Source organism: Schistocerca cancellata, chromosome 2 (genome assembly GCF_023864275.1).
Source record: "Schistocerca cancellata isolate TAMUIC-IGC-003103 chromosome 2, iqSchCanc2.1, whole genome shotgun sequence".
NCBI classification, from domain to species: domain Eukaryota; kingdom Metazoa; phylum Arthropoda; class Insecta; order Orthoptera; family Acrididae; genus Schistocerca; species Schistocerca cancellata.
Genome location: NC_064627.1, coordinates 295,480,716 through 295,498,528, shown reverse-complemented (window position 1 = coordinate 295,498,528; position 17,813 = coordinate 295,480,716). Strand labels below are relative to the sequence as shown.

The 17,813-nt window shown below is 39.3% G+C and overlaps 1 protein-coding gene across 1 annotated transcript in view; it reads left to right on the top strand.

Moving 5' to 3' along the window:
• Positions 1-17,813, top strand: part of LOC126161662 (uncharacterized) — a 251,167-nt gene that overhangs the window by 181,159 nt on the left and 52,195 nt on the right. The gene's annotated exons all lie outside the window — the stretch shown is intronic.

Below are 17,813 nucleotides of genomic sequence, written 5' to 3'. Positions count from 1 at the left end.
CACAGTCACAAATTAAAATTCTTAAATCACTGTCTTTTAGAACCAACATTCAAATAGTATGGGGATGATGTGTATAGGAATTATCATTAAAAAAAAAAAAAAACATAGTTCACAGTTTGATCTTAATGTTACCATCTGCATTAATTATTGTTGAAGTTTTACACTGTAGATGAAATTAATTACAAGTTCACAGTCAGCCATTAAAAACAGTCCTGAATCAGGGATTAAACTCGTGGGTACAAACTTTAGATATAACACAAAGTACATTTTCTTACTTGTAATGTACTCTACATTTTCTGCAGTACATTGTCCCACATTTAAGAGCATAGGTCTTGCTCCTTATAAACTCAATGAAGACTGACTTAAAATGGCTTACAACAACTTTCTTCTATAATTTTGCAACAATTAAAACTGCAGTTAGCTATTGGTATTTACTAGATTTTCATAAATTTCAATTAAAACTATACGTTTCTGAACAACTAAACACTGGAGGAATATTAATTTTGACAATGACAATAAGATAAAACAATAATTTCTGTTGAATTATGCTGACTAGTTTGTCTAAGTATGGGATTCCATTTCAGTAACAATGTTCCTACTAAGTGTCTTAATTATTCTAAAACTAAATGAGTGCAAACATTTCTATCATATTTTCATCATTGGTTGTATATAGTTATTTACATAGCTTTGTCATCTATGTTATCAAAAGTTTGGAAATCAGCTACATGTTTGCACTTGAACAATGATATTTTGTAATTAGCACAGTTTCTAGACATACTAGCTAGCTCACTATCTCCTGATAACAAAAGGTAATATGTAATAAATGTAAGTTGGATAAACCCTAAGTCAGTATTCAAAATTTTTAGGTGCTGTATACATGTCATATAAATGAACACCCACACACCCACCCAGACACACACACCCAGCCACACATCCACACACAAACACACACCTGGAAAGGATCCACCAGCTTTGTTACAGTCTACAGGACCAGCTTCTCATATTATACAGATAGTTTTTTTTTTACTCAAAATATGTTACTGATTTGAGAAGAATGTCCCCATATGAGCAGGCCATACAATATGCAATTGAAGGAGTGTGAAATATGCCATGTTGGGACAATTATTACTGACCATATCTCACAGTTTCCAGGTGATATATCTTTACAGACTTGCCTGATATGCTCTTCCCAACTGAGTTTGGCATCAGTATGTATTCCTAGGAGTTTGACATGTTTATTTTTTACACTTTTTAACAACACTAACATAAGATTTTGGGTTTTGTCTGAATCACAAACAAGTTTATTGGCTGCAAACTAATTTAACACAGGGTCAAGAGTTTCTTGGGTAAAATTATCAAGAGTTGGAATGCTGTGTTGCAAAGTAACTAAACATGTATCATCAGCATGGCAGATTACAGACTGTGATACACAGTGGGGCAGGTCATTGATAGCCACAACAAAAAAGAAGAGCCAAGAGCAGAGTTGTGTGGAACACATCTACCAGTTTCTACTGAGGAGGAATGTCTGTTTCTAATTGTTGTTCAGCTAGGAAGCAATTACTGATAATGTAGATTTGTAGAAGAGCTTCTGTGAAGTTTGGAAGGTAGGAGACAAGGCACTGGCAGAACTGAAGCTGTGAGGATAGGTCATGAGTCATGCTAGGATAGCTCAGATGGTAGAGAACTTGCCCGCGATTGGCAAAGATCCCAAGTTCGAGTCTCAGTCCGGCACACAGTTTTAATCTGCCAGGAAGTTTCAATGTAGATTTGTGTACATCATAATATTCCAGTTTTATTGGTAATACATTAAAAGGGATGCAGTCAAATGCTTTACTTAAATCACATAATCCAAGTGATTACATCTTCTTATTTTTGAAAGCTATTAAAGACTGATCAACAATTTTCAAAACAGCTGCAACAATATTTTTACCTGGCCAAAATCCATACTGATTGTTGCCAAGGAGGTAACGGTTTTCAAAATAATTACTTATTTATAAGTATATGAATTATTCAAATATTTTTGCTACTTTTGCCACAACAGAAACTTGGTAGTAGTTCTGGGAGAGCTGTTTATCATCTTTTTGGAATACAGGGATAACTTGTGAGGAAATCTGGAGAAACTCTATACATTTATTACAAATAAACTTGATGTGGCATGGACTCAACAAGTAATTGGAAGCCCTTGCAGGAATATTGAGCCACACTGCCTCTACAGTTGTCTATAACTGCAAAAGTGCAGGAATTTGTGCATGAAGTGACCTCTTGATTATGTCCTATAAATGTTCCATGGGATTCATGTTGAGCAATATGGGTGGCCAAATCATTCACTTGAATTGTCCTGAATGGTTTTCAAACTAATCGCGAACAATTTTGGCCCCATGGTAGGGTGAATTGTCATCCATAAAAATTCCATTATTGTTTGGGGACATGAAGTCCATGAACGGCTGCAAATGGTCTTCAAGTAGCCAAACATAATCATTTCCATCAATGATCAGTTCACTTGGACCAGATGATCCAGTCCATTCCATGTGAACACTGCTCACACCATTATGGAACCACCACCAGTTTGCACTGTGCCTAGTTGACAGTTTGGGTCCATGGCTTCCTAAGATCTGCATCACACTCAAAACCAACAAGTAGCTCTTACAGACTGAATTCTGGGACTCATCTGGCCAGGCCACGGGTTTCCAGTCATAAAGGGTCCAAACAATATGGTCACAAGCTCAGAGAGGCACTGCAGGTAATGTTCTGCTGTTAGCAAATGCACTCGCATTGGTCGTCTGCTGCCGTAGCCCGTTAACACCATATTTCACTACACTGTCCTAATAGATATGTTCATTGTACATCCCCCATTGAATTCTGCTGTTATTTCAATCACTGTTGCTTGTCTGTTAGCACTGTCAATCCTACACAAACACCGCTGCTCTTGGTTGTCAAGTGGAGGCCATCGGCCACTGCGTTGTCCATGGTGAGAAGCAATGTGTGAAATCTGGTATTCTTGGCATACTCTTGACAATGTTGATCTTGGAATATTGAATTCCCTAATGATTTTCAAAATTGAATGTCTGATTCCACTTTCCAAGTCTGTTAATTCCCTTTGTGTGGCCATAACCATGTCAGAAACTTTTTCACATGAATCACGCGAGTACAAATGCAGCTCCACCAATGCATTGCCCTTTTATATCTCATGTATGTGACACTACCACCAACTGTATATATACATATCACTGTCCCATGACTTTCATTGCATCAGTGTGTGCGTTCCCTATGGTATGAGGATGTTTTCTCTAATTTCTCTCAATTCTTTTCTATACCAGTAATTTTTTGTATTTTTATATTTACTGAAGGAGCTAACTTATATTAATCAGGGATGTGAATACCATAAGTTTCCATATTTTAAAAAAATCACCAAAATTGCTTTCAGCTCTTCTTTTTATTTTTTATTAAAAAAAGGACCTCATGTACAGACTCCCAATTTGCGTTCAGTAAATAACATGATGTGCTCACCTCTGACTTCTAACCAATGCCACACTAATTTCATTGAGATAGACTGGTTGCTTATGATAAAGTGTTAAAAGCAATGGAACACAACCTGAAAAAACTTCGTCAGCCAGGTTAGCCACAGATTCCTCTCTGTGTAAATTAACAATAACATTGCCTAGACATGCATTATTATTAGGACACTTATTCATGAAATTTAAGTTTAAGGATCTTAAAATATTAAAAGAATGTTCTAAAGTCTTGTTGTTTTGAAGTTCCCATTTCAATATTAAAATATCCATAGATAACAACTTTTGTTTTAAACTTAATAAATCTCATAACCACTAACTGTTCAAAAAATACATTCATATCTCCATTTGGAGACCTATACAGGCTAATGATTATTATATTTTCTTCAGTCGATCTTTGACAACCGAACTCAGCATTTATTTCTGAACAATATGGTGTAGTCATAATTTTGAAAATTTTTGACTGTGTTTGCCCTAAATTCCAGCACCACATTTTTTTCTTTTGTCCCTATATATTATGTCAGCTACAACATATCCTTGAGGAACAAAACTATCAATTTGATTTTCTGTTAGCCAGTATTTCAGCACACATATTACATCTAAATACTTAATTCTACAAAAATAATTTAATTCTAATAGTTTATTTCTTATACAACAGCACTGACTTGCAGCAATGTAAATATTTTATCACTGTTTTTTTTTCTCAAGCAAGTACTCATCTGCATGTGGCATAGTCCTATAAAAATTACACACACTGTAACTGTCTAAGCTGGAACTGCTGGAATGTTTGCTTCTGCTAAAAAAAATCACTACTGTTTCATCATATTGCAAGCTAAATTCTAGACACACATCACTTTCGTCTTTCAAAGGTATAACTTGCTTAACACCTCACTTCGTGTTTAATTTCATATAAACTTTATCGGAGAATTGCCACTAACAAATAGCATTTCCCAGTCTGTTGATGTGGAAACCCTGTGCTGTATGAAATCATATCCCTAGGGTGCTTATATCAATGTTTGTTTCATTTTTAAATTCCTTCCATAAATTTTGCACAGTCTTACTCCTCTTTTCTACTTCTTTATTCACAGAGGACCAGTTATGTAGGTCATGATGATGGTGTACAGAGAAAATGATCAAATTCGTATTTCGGAATTTGTGAAACCTCTGTTTAAGGGAAAGCATGAAACATTTTGCATTCCTCTTTGCTGCATTGTTTGCCCCACAAGAAAAACTGTTTAGACCTGAAATTTTTTCGTGACTGACTGCAGTTGCTGCCATAAATTTGGACCTGCTGTTGATCTCATGTCTACATATACTTCGCAATTCAGAGCAATTACTCACCCTCGACTATCAGCTTAACTTTTAATTTTATATTCACTTGTTACAGGAAGTTCTCTATTATTTGGTCTGTAATCACTACAGGTACCAGAGGTGTATTGTTCCACATTTTCTAAGTCATTATTTTCATCAACAAGAGATGATGATACCTGAGGAAAATTTCTAATAGTCAGTAAATGAATACTGTTCACATTCATGTTACGTTGGTTAATTTTCCATAGTAAAGTGCTTTCCTATCTTATGTTGTTGTGCACCATCTTCAGTCTTGCCAAGTGGTGACAGACTTGTGGGGCGGCAGGTGGAATTATTTGTTATATAAATGATGTTCCTATTACTTATGCAGTCTTTAATGCTGTTGTTTGCCGTTCTCAACACTGGCTCTCTAACTACAATATTGGCAACTAGAAAATGATTAGCAAAAACGTGAAGCCTGTAATTAGAATTCCTAGTGCCCACTTCATCTGAGAAATACACTTATAGCTACAGCTTATAGCTCTGAGGAATTAGGAGATTGTCTGGGATTCATAATCAAAAACGATTCTCTCTAAAATATTCACTATATTCTGAAAGTCACAGACCAAAAAAAAAAAAAAAAGAATCCACACAATCCAACTACCAGAGCAGTTCAGAGTCTAATGCACTGATTCAACTATAACTGTTCAAATTAAATGTTTAAGTGAATGCTCGCCATAATTTGATGATAATGTTCATCAAACGCCACGCTAAACAATGGTAGAATGTCTGTCCCACGGCGGCATGTGAAAATACAACATACACAAACGGAAGATAGATCATTAAAGTCATCCCAGAATTAACACTTCACTCGAAAACGATTTCATGGTTACGCGTATGGGCGAGAGAATTAATTTAATTACACTACACGCAGTAGGCGAGCTCTGAACTTGCCCTTTGGAGATATGCTATCGCTATAGCTTTATAGTTATTCAGTTGAAACTTCTCACATATTTATGATTATAGCGGATCTCCCTTCTGCTTAAACATCCTAGCCTTATTTATTCGCCTACTTAATCTATCTTGCTTCCTTAATTTTTAAGACAAAAAGCAGAAAATCATGAATTTCAACTAAAATTTTAATTTGTGAGATCCAGAATACTGTTTCTACTAAATTATTATGCAAAATGAATCCAGATATAAATTTTTAAGTATCTAGCTCTTTTCTGTTGCGCCAATGATTTTTACAGAAAAAGTCCAAATTTCGAAAATGGTTAAAGTTATTGAACTGACATTTAACACATATTGATTTAGTATTACTCCTGACATGCTAGAAACGTTTCAGGTTATTTACTTGATTTTTAAAGTATTGCACAACATTTATGACGTCAGAGCTAATTACAGCAGACTGGCTGGCACACAATGGAAAGACTGATGTGAATTTTATATGGCGTGAGTAGGCTGCTTCCCTACAGACTGTTCACAGCTTTGTGCAGTCCATATTAGAAATTATTTGAAAGTGACTGGGATTCACTAAATTTTTATGTACTACACTGTCTTTAACAGTTTTCACTTTGTGCCTGTTGTTTTTATATGACACTTTTGTCCACCATTCTCACTTGTTTGAACTATTTTGCAAAAAATTTGCTGAGTCTTGCTTTGATAGCAACAAAATTTTTTCTTCCTGGAGTTTTGAGATATCCATTTTTCATTCACCAATAACACACTACATACTTGAAATACATTCTTTCAGCTTCATAATTTCATCTTTACACTTTGTACACATATGCTTTTTCACTGCCCAATACACAATTTTTTGCAATGGTACATTGTGAACACTTACTGTGGCCACCATCTGTAACATTCTAAAGTATGTTACATATTTGCCAAAGTTAACCTGATTTGAATTCTTTTCACTGGAATAATTTCAAAGATAAACTCTATGAACAGTTTCTGCAGACTCCAAACAATTAAAACATTGCATTGTTGACACAGTTTTCTGCCTGTTTGTCCTTGTACAAGTGACAACAATGTGTATTGTGGCAGATAATGGGCACTTGAGCATTGTATTATGTTATTAAAGTGACTGTGATTTCCATTTTTGTTGTTGTTGCTGCTATTATGTTATTACAATGTAAAATATGAAATAAAATTCATGATATTTATTTGTTCATGTTAGGTTATTATTTAAAAATCTTTATACCCCAAATTGAGAGTCCTTATGATGCATAGTCCATGAGTAGTGCCTCAGTTTAAATCTTGCACTGTAGCAATGGTGACTGATGTAAATATTAGCTGAATGGCATTGAGAAACAGCTGAAATTGCCAAAATTGAACAGAACTCCAGGACCTGATAATTCATACCAGATTCTATACAGAATTTGTGACTGAGTTTGGTCCTCATTTAACCATATTATATCATAGGTTTCTATAACACACACAAAAAAACTATGTCTAGTAGTTAAGAAGGGTAGCACAAGTGATGCAAGACAAATACCATGTCTTTGATATCCACCCATTGTGAAGTCCTGAAAACTATTCTGAGCTCAAATGCAATGAGGTATTTCGATCAGAATCGCTCCCTTCATTCCAACCATTATGGATTCCAAACACATAGGTTATGGGAAACCCGACTTGCACTTTTCTCACGTAACATCTTGAAAGCCATGGAGTGAGGTAAATAGGAAGGAGCATTATTTCTTGACTTCTGAAAAGCATTTGACTCAGTAAAATACCAATGCTTATTAATGTATGATCATATGGCTTATCAATTGAAACTGGTGTTGAGTTTGGTATCAAGAGGACGTTGGGAAACGTAGTGGCTCATGACGGTAAGACCAGGGACACGGGGGCTGTTGGTGTACAAGGATGTCACATTCAACTTCGTCACTGTGTATGTGATATCATTGTACATCAACATCCCCCTTGCCCAAGGCCTTGTGGCCATGGAACACTACCTTCCCTAACATCCTCCTGTTATCAGACTCACCATTTCTTTCCAAATCCTCATGCCAACCAAATCCTGACTCAAGATAATTTCACTTTTGAATGCCAGCTCTACCAACAAATCTATGATACTGCCATGGGTGCTAACATGGCACCATTCTATGCTAACTTATTTATGGGCCATATGAAATTATCCTTCTTGTCCAGCTAATACCTCAAACCTCTGTCTGGTTCAGATTCATTGATGACATTTTCATGGTCTGAACTCAAAAAATGAGGACAATCTTTGCTCTTTCCTCTGTAACCTCATCACCTATCCTCAAATCTGTTTCAACTGGTCCTTCTCAACTCACTAAGCCACCATCCTGGATGTTGATCTCCACCTCTCAGATGGCTCCGTAAATACATCTGTCCATATCGAGAACATCAACCACCAACAGTACCAAAACTCTGACAGCTGTCACCCATTCCATGTCAAAAAGTCTTTACTTATAACCTTGTCATGCATGCATACCACATCTGCAGTGAAAAGCAGGATATGTTGAAATATACCAATAATCTTACCAGAGCCTTTACTGATGAACAGTATCCTATCCAGCTCATCTATAAACAAGTCTCCCACGCAATCTGCTCCTCTGACAACAGTAAACCTGTTAACCAACCACTAATCAGCACTCTTCTGATCACCTGGGGCTTGAAAAGATCAATTGCATCCTCCATCAGGGCTTCAACTACTTTCTGGCATGTCCTGGGATGAGGGATATCCATCCAAAATCCTACTCACTTGCCCACCCATCCTACCTACAGAATATTCTTATCCATTCGTTTTCCAGTTACTCCCAATCATGCACGTTATGGGTCATTCCCTTGTGATTGGCCGAGGTGCAAGACCTGCCCATACACCCATTCACCACCTTCCACAACTGTCCAGTCACAAGCATTTCCTACCAAATAACAGGCAGGGCCATGTGTGAAAGCAGTCATGGTATATATCAGCTATGGTGCAATCACTGTAAAGCATTCTATATGGGCATGTCTAGTAACCAACTGTCTTCTTGCATGAATGGCCACCACCAAACTGTGGCAATCACAAACCTGACCATCCAAATGCATGCCACAACACAAGTGACATCAACAGCTGATTCACTATGTGGGCCATTTTGATGCTCCCTTCAAGCACAGATTTCTCTGAACCATGCAGATGGGAATTGTCTTTCCAATACATCCTGTGCTCTCGCAATGCCCTGAGCATGAATTTACACTATCCTGTTCCCACTGCCTCACCTTGCCTTTTCCCTTCTCTATTCTGTCCACACCACTCCTTCTCTATTCAGATAATGCACTGCCTTCCCCTGCCACTCTTCCCCCCCCCCCCCTCCCTCCATGCAGACATTCTCCATCTCCTTCCCCCCTCTCTCTTTTCCCCCTTTTCAACCCCTCTTTCTTCTGTCTCTCCTCCCTTTCCCCCCTCTTCATCTGCAACTTCCTATCCTCCCCCCCCCCCCCTTCAATTTTCCCCCTCTCCCTCTTCCTACACATGTTCGTTTTGACATGTTGTACATCCATGAAGTCATCTGTCCAAAGACCTTTCCCACTGTCACATTATTGTATCCTTTCCTACCCTCTCCACACCTCCCATTTCAGCAGATGAGTATCAGTAATTAGTCTTGCTGTAGCCATAAGAGTCAACATTTGTGCAGCTGTCTGGTTGAACTTGTGAATATGTGTAGTATAACTATGAAAAGAGCTGGTGTGCTTGAAAGCTAATGTGAATGCTGTTTTCTGTTATGTGTTACTGTGTTCCGCCCATTGATTCAAAACAACAACCACATTTTCTTCACAGGAAATGCTGAAAGTTGTGGCTGAAGGCAACCAGGTAGATGCAGTATTTATTTATTTTCAAAAAGCATTTGACTCAGTACCACACCACTATGTGTTAATGAAACTGTGCTATGTGGACATCAAACAAAATATGTGGCTGAGTTGAGGATTTCTTGTTAGGGAGGACACAGCATGTTATCTTTGACAGAGATTTCTCAGTAGATATAAATGTAACTTCACGCATTCTCCAGTGAAGAGTGTTGGACCATTTCTGTTCATGCTGTATATTAGTGACTCAGCTGACAATACTAATAGTAATCTCAAAGTCTTTACAGATGATGTAGTTACCTAAAATAAAGTACTATCTGAAAAAAAGTGTATGAATGTGCAGTCAAGTTTTGATAATATTTCAAAGTGGTACAATAATTGGCAATTTGCTTTAAATGTTAAAAGATTTAAAATTTTGCACTTCACAAAACAAAAAGATTTAATATCCTATGACTGGGTATCAATGAGTCACAACTGGAAATGATTAAGTTGTACAAATGTGTGATTGTAATAATTGTCAGGATATGAAATGGAACAGTCACATAGGTTCAGATATTGGTAGAGCAGATGGCAGACTTCAGCTGATTACTAGTATATAGTGGAAAAAAACAGCACATGGAGACTGATTTATGTTAACGATCTGTGATACAGCCCATTACTCCTCAAGAGCCAAAACCAGAGATGGGAGTGATTTTGGATGCTTGAGTCTGGAGAATTCAACATTGTAACTCACCACAAGGTGGTCCACTGGATTCAGGTTGGAACTCTGGGCACACAAGTCCATTCCAGGAATGTTATTGTCCACAAACCATTGCCTCACAGGTGTTGCTTTATGATAGGATGTACTATCATGTTGATAGAAATAATCATTGACCCCGAGCTGTTCCTCTACTGTAATTCAATAGACAGTGCTGTAAAATGTGTTTACATCCTTCCAGATGTAGTGTTTACTTAAGTGCAATGAAAGTACCACACCCTAATCATGATAACACCTCTTTACCATAACACCTCCTCCCTGATACTTCACTGTCAGCACTACACATGACGGCACATAATGTTCTCCAGGCATTTGCCAAATCAAAACCCTTCCATTGGACTGTCACAGGGTACAGCATGATTTTTTAATCCAAATCACTTGTTTCCAGTCATCCACTATTCAGTGGCATTGCACTTTACACCACCTCAAATGTTGCTTAGCACTGACTACAGAAACATGTGGCTTATGAGGAGTTGCTCACCCATTGTACCCCATTCTTTGTAATTTCCTATGCACAGTCATTGTGCTAGCTGGATTGCTGTTATCATTGTCAAACTCATGAGTGATTCCTTCCACTGATTTCATGTGACTGTTTTCACCCACCCTCCACAGTGCTTCACAGTCCCTGTCCATCAATACATAAGATCTGCCTCGTCTTGAGTAGGTGTGTTCATTCCTTTACATTTACATTTCATCAGCACTCAAATAGGACAGTTTTAGAAGAGCTGAAATGTCTCTTATAAATTTATTACTCAGATGGAATCCAGTGATTAGACAAGGTTCGAAGACACTGAGCTGTCCTGACCAACCCACTCTTGCTGTTGATGCATCACTACTGACAACACAATACTTTCTGCCTGCTTTCTACCTACTTTTGTACCAGTGGATCCTCTTCTCATGGCATCTAGTGGTCAATTCCATATTATATAGATGTGTCAAGATATTTTTGATAAGGTACTGTAGTTCCTTCCGCAGGGGAAGAACAAGGATGGATTGGAGAAGGTTAGAAAGGAAATACAGGCTAATCATGACCCATATTGAGAGGGTCCCACAAAGGTAGCTTCCTCTAATTGCAGGGTCTGAGTGACCAGCCTTTCTTTATTAACCTTCCCCAACCTGTCCCTCTCTTATTCCCAAGGAAGGAAACTACGGCAGTGTATGTAATTTTACATGTGTCTATCAGCATTACTGACATTTGTTTTGAAGGTAAATACTGACCAGTAATTCTGTCTCACAGTTTTACAGTTTTCTCAAGAGAAATTTCCTTTTGATACATACAAATGGTACTCTAACACTTTGCCTAAAACTTTTGACTATTGGTACCACAAATGTTTGACCCTATACCATGCTATACCAAGCTGAGTAAATAATGTAAATGTTCATAAGTCAAACAATGGAAAATCCAGGGTGGAATGTAACAATATTATGAAACGGATAGCTGCTACTCAGCATATAGTAGAGATGGACACAACAAAAAGACTGTCACAAAATGAGCTTTAGGCCAACAAGGCAGTTGTCGAAAATAGACAACACACACACACACACATGAAAATGCAACTCACACAAACGTAACCACAGTCTCTGCCAGCTGAAGCCAGACTGCGAGCAGCAGTGCAGGATGGGAGAGGCAACTGGGTGTGGGTAAGGAGGAGGATGGAGCATGGAGAGGGAGGGATAGCAGGATAGGCCAGGGGGGAAGGGGGCAGTAAGATGAGGTGGCGAGAGGGTAAGGCAGCTAGGTGCAGTTGGGAAGTTAGACAGAGTGTGGAGGAGAGGGAATAGAGGAGAAGGACAGAAGTAAGAAGACTAGATGTGATGGTGGAATAGAGGGCTGCGAAATGCTGGAATGGGAATAGGGAAGGGGCTAGATGGGTAAGGACAATGGCTAATGGAGGTCAAGGCCAGGAGGTTTACAGGAACATAGAATACACTGCACGGAGAGCTCCCACCTTTGCAATTCGGAAAAACTGATGTTGTTGGGAAGGATCCAGATGGCACAGGCTGTGAAGCAGTCATTGAAAAGAAGAATCTCATGTTGAGCAGTGTGCTCAGCAACAGAGTGGTCCAGTTGTTTCTTGGCCACAGTTCATCAGTGGCCATTCATAGGGACAGATAGCTTATTGGTTGTCATGCCCACGTAGAATGCAGCACAGTGGTTGCAGTTTAGCTTGTAGATCACATGACTGGTTTCACAGGTAGCCCTGGCTTTGGTAGGATAGGTGATGTTTGTGACCAGACTGGACCTGCATCCTCAGGTATTTGCTGAATGTATTCCAATCTCCATTTTCCTCTACAGCTTTTGTACTCTTCAGCTCCATCTAGTACCATGGAAGCCATTCCTTGATGTCTTAACAGATGTCTTATCATCATGTCCCTTCTCCTTGCCTGTGTTTCCCACATTGTGTGCAGAACCTCCTCATTCCTTACCTTATCAGCCCACCTAATTTTCAACATTTGTCTGTAGAACCACATCTCAAACGCTTCGATTCACTTCTGTTCTGGTTTTCCAGAGTCCATGTTTCACTGCCATACAAATGGTTCAAATGGCTCTGAGCACTATGGGACTCAACTTCTGAGGTCATCAGTCCCCTAGAACTTAGAACTACTTAAACCTAACTAACCTAAGGGCATCACACACATCCATGCCCGAGGCAGGATTCGAACCTGCGACCGTAGCAGTCTCGCGGTTCCAGACTGTAGCGCCTAGAACCGCTCAGCCACTCTGGCCGGCCACTGCCATACAATGCTGTGCTCCAAATGTACATTCTCAGACATTTATTCCTGAAATCAAGGGCCGTGTTGATACTAGTAGACTTTTCCCAACCAGGAATGCCCTTGTTGCCAGGGCTAGTCTGCTTTCGATGTCCTCCTTGCTCCATCTCTCATTGATTATTTTGCTGCCTAGATACAATTCTTTAGCTTAATCTACTTCATGAACATCAATCCTGATGTGACATTTCTTGCTGCTCACATTTCTGCTACTTCTCAGTACTTTCATCTTTCTCCAATTTACTCTCAATCAATGTTCTGTACTCATTGGACTGTTCATTCCATTCAGCAGATCATGTAATTCTTCACTTTCACTCAGCATAGCAATGTCATCAGTGAATTGTATCATTGCTATCCTTTCTCCTCGAATTTATTTCCACTCATGAACCTTTCTTTTATTGCCATCATTGCTTCTTCAGAGTACAGATTGAGCAGTAGAGGCAAAAGACTACATCACTGTCTTACACCATTTGTAATCTGCGCACTTCATTCTTGGTCATCCACTCTTATTATTCCCTCTTGGCTCTTGTACATATTGTATATTACCTATCTCTCCCTATAGCTTACCCCTATTTTCTCAGAATTTCGAACATCTTACTCCATTTTACATCGTCAAATGCCTTTTCCAGGTCAACAAATCCTGTGAATTTTCTTTAGTCTTGCTTCCATTATCAACCATAAAGTCAGAATTCTCTCTCATGCCTTTATCTTTCTGAAGGCCAAATTGATCATCATGTAACACATTCTCAATTTTCTTTTCCATTCCTCTGTATATTATTCTTGTCGGCAACTTCAATACATGAGCTGTTAAGCTGATTGTGTGATAGTTCTCACGCTTGCCAGATCTTGCAGAATTGTGGGGATAATATTTCTTCAAAAGCCAGATGGTATGTTGCCAGACTCATACATTTTACACTTGAATAGTTGGTTTCTTACCACTTTCCCCAAAGATGTTAGAAATTCTGATGGAATGTTATCTGGCCCTTCTGTCTTATTTGATCTTAAGTCCTCCAAAGCTCTCTTATATTCTGATTCTAATACTGGATCCCTCATCTCTTCTTAATCAACTCCTGTTTCTTCTTCTATCACATCAGACAAATCTTCTCCCACATAGAGGCCTTCAATGTACTCTTTCCACCTATCCACTCTCTGCTCTGCATTTAACAGTGGAATTCCCATTGCACTCTTTAATGTTACCACACTTCATTTTAATCTCATCGAAGGTTGTTTTGACTTTCATATATGCTGAGTCAGTCATTCCCACAACCATTTCTTTTTTTATTTATTCACATTTTTAATGCAGCCATTACATTTTGTCTTCCTTCCACTTCCTATTTATTTCATTCCTTGGCAACTTGTATTTCTGTATTCTTGAATTTCCCTGAACATTTCTGTAGTTCCTTCTTTCATTGATCAACTAAAGTATTTCTTCTGTTACCCATGGTTTCTTTGCAGTTACCTTCTTTGTACCTATGTTTTTCTTTCCAACTTCTGTGATTGCCCTTTTTAGAGATGTCCATTCCTTTTCAACTGTATTGCATACTGTGCTATTCCTTATTGCTGTATCTTAGAGAACTTCAATTATATCTCATCATTCCTTAGTACTTCCATATCCCACTTCTTTGCATGTTGGTTCTTGCAGACTAATCTCTTAAACTTCAGCCCTCTCTTCATCACTACTACATTGTGATCTGAGTCTATATCTGCTCCTAGGTAAGCCTTACAATCCAGCATCTTATTTTGGAATCTCTGTCTGACCACGATGTAATCTAGCTGAAATCTTTCTGTAGCACCTGGCCTTTTCCAAGTATACCGCCTCCTCTTGTGATTCTTGAACAGTGTATTCACTATTACTTGATGAAATTTATTACATAACTCAATTAGTCTTTCTCCTCTCTCCTTCCTCGTCCCAAGTACATATTCTCCTGTAACCTTTTCTTCTACTCCTTCCCCTACAACCGCATTCCAGTCCCCCATTGACTATTAGATTTTCATCTCCCATTACATACTGTACTACCCTTTCAATATCCTCATATGCTTTCTCTATCTCCTCAACCTTATCTTGCAACATATGCATGTATACCTGAACTATCATTGTCAGTTTTTGTTTGCTGTAGATTCTGATAAGAATGACCTTATCATTGAACTGTTCACAGTAACACACGCTCTGCCCTACCTTCTGTTAATAATAAATCCTACTCCCATTATACCATTTTCTGCTGCTGTTGATATCACCCTATACTTGTCAGACTAGATATCCTTTCCTTCTTTCCATTCCACTTCACTGAACCCTACTATATCTAGCTTGAGCCTTTGAATTTCCCTTTTCAGATCTCCTAACTTCCTTAACATGTTCAAGCTTCTGAGATTCCATGACCCTACTTGTAGAACATTATCCTTTCATTGGTTATTCAATCTTTTTCTCATCATCACCTCCCCATTGGCAGTCCCCTCCCGGACATCCAAATGGGGGACTATTCTGGTATATTTTGGCAATGCAGAGATCATCATGACACTTCTTCAGTTACTGGCCACATGTCCTGTGGATACGTGTTGTGTATCTTTAATGCAGTGGTTTCCATTGTCTTCTGCACCCTCATGCCATTGATCGTTACGGACTCTTCCACCTTTAGGGGCAATTTCCCATGCCAAGGACAAGAGAATGCCCTGAACCTCTATCCGTTGCTCCACCCTCTTTGACAAGGCCATTGCCGGAATAAGGATGGCTTCTTATGCCGGAAGTCTTCGGTCTCCAATGCTGATTATTAATCAAACTTTAAGCTGATGACATTTTGATTACTACTCAAAGGTGCTACCTGTACACCAAGGTTCTAATATAGGAATATGAGCCATGAGGCAAGGGGTTTGCAGCAGGGATCGTATAGGGATGGATGAGGATATTGTGTAGGTTTGGTGGATGGCAGAATACCACTGTTGGATGGGAATGAGAGTGGGCAGGGAATTTCTCATTTTAGGTCACAGTTGAAACCCTGGTGGAGAATGCAATTCAGTTGCTCCAGTCCTGGGTGGTACTGAGTCATGAGGGGAATGATCCTCTGTGGCCAGTTGGGGGGATCTGTTTTTGGAGAAGGTTGGGTGGTACCCTCCCACAGTGGTATTCCACTGCCCACCAAACCTAGATAATATCCTCATCCATCCCTACACAACCCCTGATCCCAACCCCTTGCCTCATGGCTCATATCCCTGTAATAGACCTAGATGCAAGACATGTCCCACACATCTTTCCAACACCACCTACTTCAGTCTGGTTACAAACATCACCTATACAATCAAAGGCAGGACTACCTGTGAAACCAGCCATGTGATTTACAAGCTAAGCTGCAACTACTGTGCTGCATTCTACATGGGCGTGACAACCAACAAACTGTCTGTCCATCTGAATGGTCACTGACAAACTCCATCCAAGAAACAAATAGACCACCCTGTAGCTGAGCATGCTGCCCAACATGACATTCTTAATTTCAATCACTACTTCACAGCCTGTGCCATCCGGATCCTTCCCACCAACACCATTTTTCTGAAATGCGCATGTGGGAACTCTCCCTACACTATATCCTACGTTCCTATAACCATCTTGGCCTGAACCTTTACACATCTGGCCCTTTCATTGTTCCCATTCCAGCACTCCACAGCCCTGTGTTCCACTAACACACCCGCTCCTTTTACTTCTCTCCTTTTCTGCCACCCCCAGCCCCTCCAACCCCGCCCTCCACCTAATCTCCCAACTGCACCTAGCAGCCCTACCCTCTCGCAACCTTGTCCCTGCACACTCCCGCTAGCAGCACTTTACTGTAACCCCCCCTCCACCCCCCCCCCCCACACACACCCTGCTACCCTGTTATCCCTCCCCCCTCCATGCCCCAACCTCCTCCTTACCCCCACCCGGTTACCTCTGCCATCAGGTGCTACTGCTTGCAGTCTGGCTTTAGCTGCCAGAGACTGTATCATGCGTGTGTGATTTATGTTTGGATTAGTGTTTGTGTATGATGTCTCTATTCGACAAAAGCCTTGTTGGCAAAATACCACTTTTTGACTGTCTTTTTGTTTTGCCTAACTGTGACTCGGCATCTCCGTTATATGGTGAGTAGCAACGATCCTTTTTGTAAATGTTCATAAGTCACACACTTGAATGGATTTGTAATAATGTGTGATGCTCAGTGTTCATTTGGTTCAGTGTGCAATTTACCTTTCTGAAATATATCTCATATACAGTGGAAACATACATCTATATGCTTTGAGTATCTGTGAAACTTACTATTTATGGCCAACTGACTTGCACTTTCTTTGTGCATTCAAAGTATGGACACAGTTTTCAATTTTGAAAATTCACTGAGAAGATGATCTAGCCATATGACTTCTTTTACAGCTTCACTGAAAGCAAGAAACTCAGCTTCAATTTTAATTGGGACACACAGTCTTGTTGCCTACTGGTCCAGCTTTCTGTTCCAGTGCTGTTTGTGAAGAGAATTCCACTGACTGGATGGCGAGTGGGTGATTCAGTGACATAATTAGCACCTACAAATACTTTGAGCTCTCTTGACAGTTCAGCAGCTCTCTACCTAAGTCCAGGTTACAACATCCATTTGACTTATTTAAAAATATTTTTAACCATTAACCAGTGATTGTCTTCTGGTTTTTACTTAAACATAATT